Consider the following 6,739-nt stretch of genomic DNA (forward strand, 5'->3'; position numbering starts at 1 on the left):
CACACACACACACACACAAACACACACACACACACACACACACACACACAGCCTTTACGCAATGCAGACAAACCTATGATGACGTGCTGAAGATCTACTAAACGCCTCAGAGTTCATGAACCTGAGTGCAAAATGTCTAAGTATGCATTTATGCAATGCTGGTTTAGGTCTATTACAGTAAAGTGTAGTGTAACCCCTTATATATAGATGGCTTAAGTGTATCATTCAATATAACATACTTTCATGGCTTTTGGGAATATGATGATCGCTGGTAAATATGTTGGGACTTGTCCTCTAATATTAGCCTTCATAAAAAGGTCGCCCCCTAATGTTTCACTGAATGGCACATTTCCCATGACCTACTGTACCAAACGTTTAACACACTGGAGACATATCTTGATAAAGTCATAAAATGTAGTGTTTTAGTGTAATGTTTTACCATGTTCAAGATATGACATAACGCTCCTCTCACCTCAGCGATGGAACGGCTTGTAAACTCATAAAATGTGGTTTATATGAGACTGAATAACTTTGTAAACAAAGACATCTTGCAGTGTTGGTGACTGATCTCACTGACACAATAACTCATTGCAAATCTACATATCTATCTCTGCAGGAGTGTCTTGGTTTAATCTACAGTATATTGCACTGTAATTAAAGTAATTGTTTCACTTCAACAAGGGTGTAGGTTACGCCTCGGCTCAAGAGGTTAACAACTTTCCCTAGAACAATTCTTGGTTTATTGGAACAGCACTATATTTGATGGTTTTGCAATTTTGTCAAATTGCGAAACAGCAAAGGGCCAACAGCTACTATTATAGTGCCTTTGAGCGAGGCACTTATTGCCAAACATGCAGGTAATCTGCCTCGAGGAGATGGTGGCTGTAAAAGCGTACTGGTGTTCATTAAACTTAGCTGATTCCCAATTCAGAGAAATAAACAGAACACAATGTTTTTGCACCAACGTGTGTTTACTCATTGCCGGATTCCACCTCATACTCTCTCCCTTTCTTTTGCTCCAGCGCAACCAACTTTTCATGCCAGTGCAGTGATACACAGATTTAGCTGTCAGGGATTTCCAATGTGGTTTGGATCACGTTTAAGTTTAAAGAAGTTAAAAATTAGCCTTGAAATCTAGATTGCATTTACAGCTAGGGTGAGTCTAGCAACTCTCCGTTGTCTTGCGAGCTGGAAAAACCAGATTCTGGTCAGGACAATCACATCATGTATAGAGTCGGTGGGATGGCTTAACGTTACAGTAGACGGTAGAGTTGCGACGGTTCCGCGTGATTTTTCTGCTACTTGAAAACAAAGAAGATGGCTGCTGCTGCTGTTGACGCTGCTGGGCAAACAGCGGCCTTTTGAATCAGCTTTGGCCGTGACTCCGGAAGAGTTGGAGTTAAGCATTAAGTTTTTCTTAAAAAAGGAAGATGTGTTGTGAGTTTTGCCGACCGGATACGGCAAAAGTTTAATCTATCAACTATAGCATTGCTCTGGTTGGCTGTAGCGCCATCCTATTGCGTGCAGAAGGCATTTGAAAGACAACCGAGCCCTGCCCATGGTGAGATCCCAGACCCAACATCTTGAAGTTGGTCTGGCTTGTCAGGGTAGTTTAAAAAATCTCTGTGTCACATTCTAAAAAGAATCTTGCAATTCTTACAATCATGTCCGTTTTCAACATGTCAGGCTTTCCCCCTCTACTTCTGCTCTCTGTGTTGCCGTTCTCAAAATCCCTTCGCTATGGGAAACATCCACAACCTTCGAGCTGGTGAGCTACAGTACACACTGAAAATTGCAAGTTTTTTAGATTGTTCAAATGCGGAAGTGCCTGAAACCTGCCTTCTATCTGAATTCCAGCAGGGGGCGACACACACGGTTGCAAAAGGAGGTCGGTTTCTGTAGAAGTCCGTGAGAAAGTGACCCACTTCTCACCTGATTTATTACTTCAGCAAACATCTTCATAATAAGTTTGTGGTCTCAATCGCTAGTTTTAAGTCCGCTGCAACACAGAGTGATGATATTTTTTTGAATTGTGGTCTCGTTGATTTTAAGATCGGCAATAAAGCAGGGGGTGTTTTAGGGCGTGGTTATGATGTACTTGCCAGTGAAAGTGTGTAACGTAAAGTAGACTGTAAGCAGCTCCTCCCTCATTCCTCCATCCCGTCAAAAATCGTCACATCCGCAACCAGGATGGCTGCCCCCGTAACGGCAAACTCACAGCAGATCTCCACAAACCAATGGGTGACTTCAAACATGCGCTGTGCATGAATATACAATCTATGGTCCAGAGCTTATCGCTCCCCAAGACAAATTTGATTGGTTTAAAAAAGGAAACAACCTACAGCATTTTTTTCTTGTTTCCCAGAGTGTATTTGTGGTGTAGCCAGACCTTACTCCACAGCGCTGTGGAAATAGGTCTTCCAGTGATCCTCTTCCAGTGATTTTCTTATCCAATAAAAAGTTAACCATGTGGAGATAGGTAGTTTGCACAGGACAGCAATAAAATGTTAGATCAGAGGCAAAAATATGAAATTCACTCTACAACACATCTAACACAGTATACAAGTTATTAATTTATTAACAGTCACTGTTGATGATGTGGTAGATTATATATTTTCAGTGGAGACTCGCTTTAATCCTCTCAACTTTATCAGACCAACAACAAAGCAACAAGACGTACAGTAAGTTTGACAGCTAAACATAGAGTAAATCCTTGAGACTCATCCCCCCCCTCTCTCTTTCTTTCTCTCTCTCACTCTCTCTCGCTCTCTCTCTCACATGCTTGCATATATTCCCACGTCTGCTGATACAGCAGACACTTTCATCCCTTCAGCCCCAGCCCCTATATAGTCTACTACAGCACTGCCTACTCTCCGGGCAGACATAGTGCTTGAGAACCTTTAGCCTACATACCAAAAGAACTGCAGTTATTCTGGGAAATAAAGCGAAACAGAATTACAAACCGCCTGTCAGACAGGTTGGAACAAAGGAAATGCAGACAGTAAGGTTGTGAAACAGAAAAGAAAGAAATGTTTGAAGAAACTAATGAGGGGTTTTCATGGGGGTGAGGTTTGTTTTTTTTAGCCAAGGAGACATGTAATGGCCAACAAGAATGCGGCCTATCTGATTAATCTGGTAAGGGGCCAAGGAAAGGAGGTGCAAGGTGCTTTTGCTACTCCGAGTGACATGGCACTGTCTGTGCTGAACAACGAATACAAAACAATTGTTTTGTATTTCAGGTTTTGAGGTGAGTGAGGTAAAGTTTGTCACATAGAGGATGGAAAGGGGAGAGGATAAGATTGATGGGGGAAAAAAAGAAAAAGAAAAGCTTTATGGTGAATGGCTGTCTATTTTCTAACATCTTATCTGAGAGGCAAAACCACCTATATGGAGCCATCTATTTTTAACAGCTTGACATCCGTGTCATACATACATCATCATAGATGAGAGGGGTGGGGTTGCATGCGTGCCCTGCAGCATGTCATGTCGTCTGCATCATTATGAAGGGATCAATCATCATAGAGGAACTTAAAGCTGTAAATGTAAGAGAGATTGGAACATAGATGATGTCAGCAGTACTGCAGCGTTACTGATCTACATTGCCAATGCTTCACCAGCTGTAAATGAAAGAATGAATGTGCGAGTGATCTATTTTCTTCATTCAGAGTCTGTGACTGCGCAGTGAGGAAGGTGGAGGCAAGGTTCAGTGGGTTTAGTTTAGGCAGCAAGTCCTTAGCTCTGGGGAGGGATCAGAGTCCTCAACAGAATGTGCTGCTCCATCCCTTCATGCTGTGGGGATTCCTCACCAAGACATAGACAAAGCCTCTCCCAACATGCAGCAGAGCCTGCTGACATTTTTTAATTTAGTCAGTCAGTCACTCAGTCATTCGTCTTTTTCTGTGGTGGCATATGTAGAAACAGTGCCAGGAAATACTCAATTACAAGTAAAGGTTCTGTACTCACTGTAACACTACATGACGGGGGTGGCTGTGGCTCAGTGGTCGAGTGGTTGTCTCCCAATCGGAAGGTTGGTGGCTCTATCTCTGGCCCTGCAGTCCCATGTTAAAGTGAGTGAGCAAGACACTGAAGTTGCCCCGGTGGTGTGCCATAGGAGTGTAAATGTGTGTGAGTGTTTATCTGATGAGCAAGTGGAAACTTGTACGGCAGCCTCAGTCACTGTGTGTGAATGGTGAATGGTTCTTGTACTATGTAAAAGCGCTTTGAGTAGTTGTGGAGACTAGCAAAGCGCTATATAAGAACAGTCCATTTAAATAGTTGACTACATCATTATTATATTAATCTACAACAATGCATCATATTGTTTATTGTTGCTGTTGGATTAAAAAAACTAGTATAACATATATATGTGTGTGTGTGTGTGTGTGTGCGTATAATTTGTGGGATTTCATGCTTTCCATGCTTTCCTTCCTTAAAGGAACACGCCAACTTATTGGGACTTAAGTGTGTCCCCCCGAGTTAGAAAAGTCAATACATATCCTTCTCATCTCCGTGTGTGCTGTAACTATGTCTGACGCCCCCGGAATTAGCTTAGCCTAGCAAAGATCCTGCAGGGAACTGGTTCCAACTAGCTATTCCTTTAACGAAAGAGTGATTAACGCCAAACCGAAAAGCACAGTTACTTCCGTCAACAAAACCAATGTGAATAGCTAACTAGTAGCAAACAACACTGGTGACCATGGCTGACTTTGAGGAATTGCTAAAGTCCCAATAAGTCAGCGTGTTCCTTTAACTCTTTTAAATTATGTTTGAGAATACTAATCACCTGAGCTGGTATGCACAGCTGTCAGAGAGAAGGTAGTGGAGTAGATTTAGAAAGTAAAATAGAAAGCAAGTTTGAGTAAGAACTTAGGCATGAAGAAATAACACTACACAAATAACTTTTAACTGTACAAATAAAAATGGAATTTATGGACAATAAAACACACCTAAAGAATTATGTAAATACATTTTGATGTTGCAAACATATTAGATGTCTCTTTTATGGCTGCAAACTGGCATTCAATCTAATGTAAACTACATTTGTAGCAGTACTGGTAAAGGTGATTTAAGTACTTTAAAGGTAGTCTTTTCTCTAAAGTTAGTGTGTTAACAACATTACTTTGTCTCTCTCTGGCTATCTGGAAGTGGATTTTTTTCTGGCTCCCTCCCTCCTTTCCTTATGTGCAATATACATTTTGTTCCCAGTGAAATGTCTGCAGTGTGTGTGTGTGTGTGTCTGTCTGATTGTGCTGAGCTGTGATTGCTAATATGATGTTGAAAGAGAAAATCCTCATAATGGTATGTAATCTCACAGATCAATCCTCTTAACTGATTAAAGCTTTACCAGAGGTTGCACTCCCTACAGCCAACCACAGGTCAGCTGCCTGCCGTTACGGAACACACTGTGGGTCAACACTGATTAGAGTGATTACAGCTGTTGTTGTCTTTAAAAAAAGAATGATGTGTGATGCTAAGAGAAAATGTAACATTAAGCATTGTATATTCAGTAGATTCTTTTGAGTACATTTTAAGTGCAATGCTTAAAGAAATTAAACAAAATAATCATTTTCCATTCGTACACATTAGAATGACAGTGAGAAACAACAATTTGATGTCACTTCCGAGGTTTGTTCACTTTTAACAGGAAATTTGAACAATTTAGTTTTTTCCAAATTGTACCTCAGTCTTGTGACCCAGTTTAGACAGTTTTAATCATCCAACTATTTGCTGCAGTGTTTGCTCTTATCTGCTATGTCACAGGGAGTCTAAAAGTGGGTCAGACAAAGCATGTGAGGGACCCTGAAAAGAAGCTACATCCTCACTCCAGGTGTGTGTGTGTGTGCACACGTGTGCGTGTGTCTTTTCTCAAATGCACTGGTTGTTCTCATTCAGCTGTTGCTCTATTTGTGGAAGTATCCATGGTGACAATGATTTGCAGTCATGAAAAAGGGGCGAGCGGACAAGTAGATGCATCTGTGAGGCACACATGGGTGAGATCTCTGCTCTCCATGCCAATTTATTCACCTATTCAAACAAGAGTGGGGGGAGTGGGTTAAACTGGGATAAATGTTACGAAGGTAAGGATGGGGAAAAGGTTCTACAAAACCACAGAATGACAAGACCAAAGGCCGGACACAGAGCCCCAGTCAGGCCCCAGGGGTAATTCATGTTTGCATTGAGACTAGGTCGCTGTACATTCCTAACACGACTAAAGCGGCTGCATCCTGTTTTTCTTGCTTTTCTACAGTATAGGCCATTACATAAACAGAAAAGTATGAGAAAAGAGAACAAAAGAGAATGGTGCACGAAAAAGTGTACCATACCATTGATTGGGCACTGAACAAACTTGGTTAAGTAGGTCCATTCTTACAGTGTTGACATAATAGAAGTCTCTTGTTAGCATTTTGTATGCTACTTGTTGCAAAGTGACGCATGCGCAACTCACAGCTTCACTCGTCACAAAGGGGCGCATGTGCGACTCAAATCTGCACTCGACTTACGGTACATTGGGGAGTGACAACAGTTGTATGGGGGACTGATTTAGAGGTTACACCGCGCACCCGGACCAGTTCAGATAACGTTGCCTAGGCAGAGAGTTGTGAGATGATGACTGCTAACAATGCAATAAAGTCCAAGTAAGCAAGACTGCTTTAATCGTCCATAATGCATAGTCCAGATAGAGACAGAACAGAATAAAGCAGGGACACACACACACACACACACACACACACACACACAC

Source organism: Etheostoma spectabile, chromosome 1 (genome assembly GCF_008692095.1).
Source record: "Etheostoma spectabile isolate EspeVRDwgs_2016 chromosome 1, UIUC_Espe_1.0, whole genome shotgun sequence".
Taxonomy (NCBI): Eukaryota; Metazoa; Chordata; class Actinopteri; order Perciformes; family Percidae; genus Etheostoma; species Etheostoma spectabile.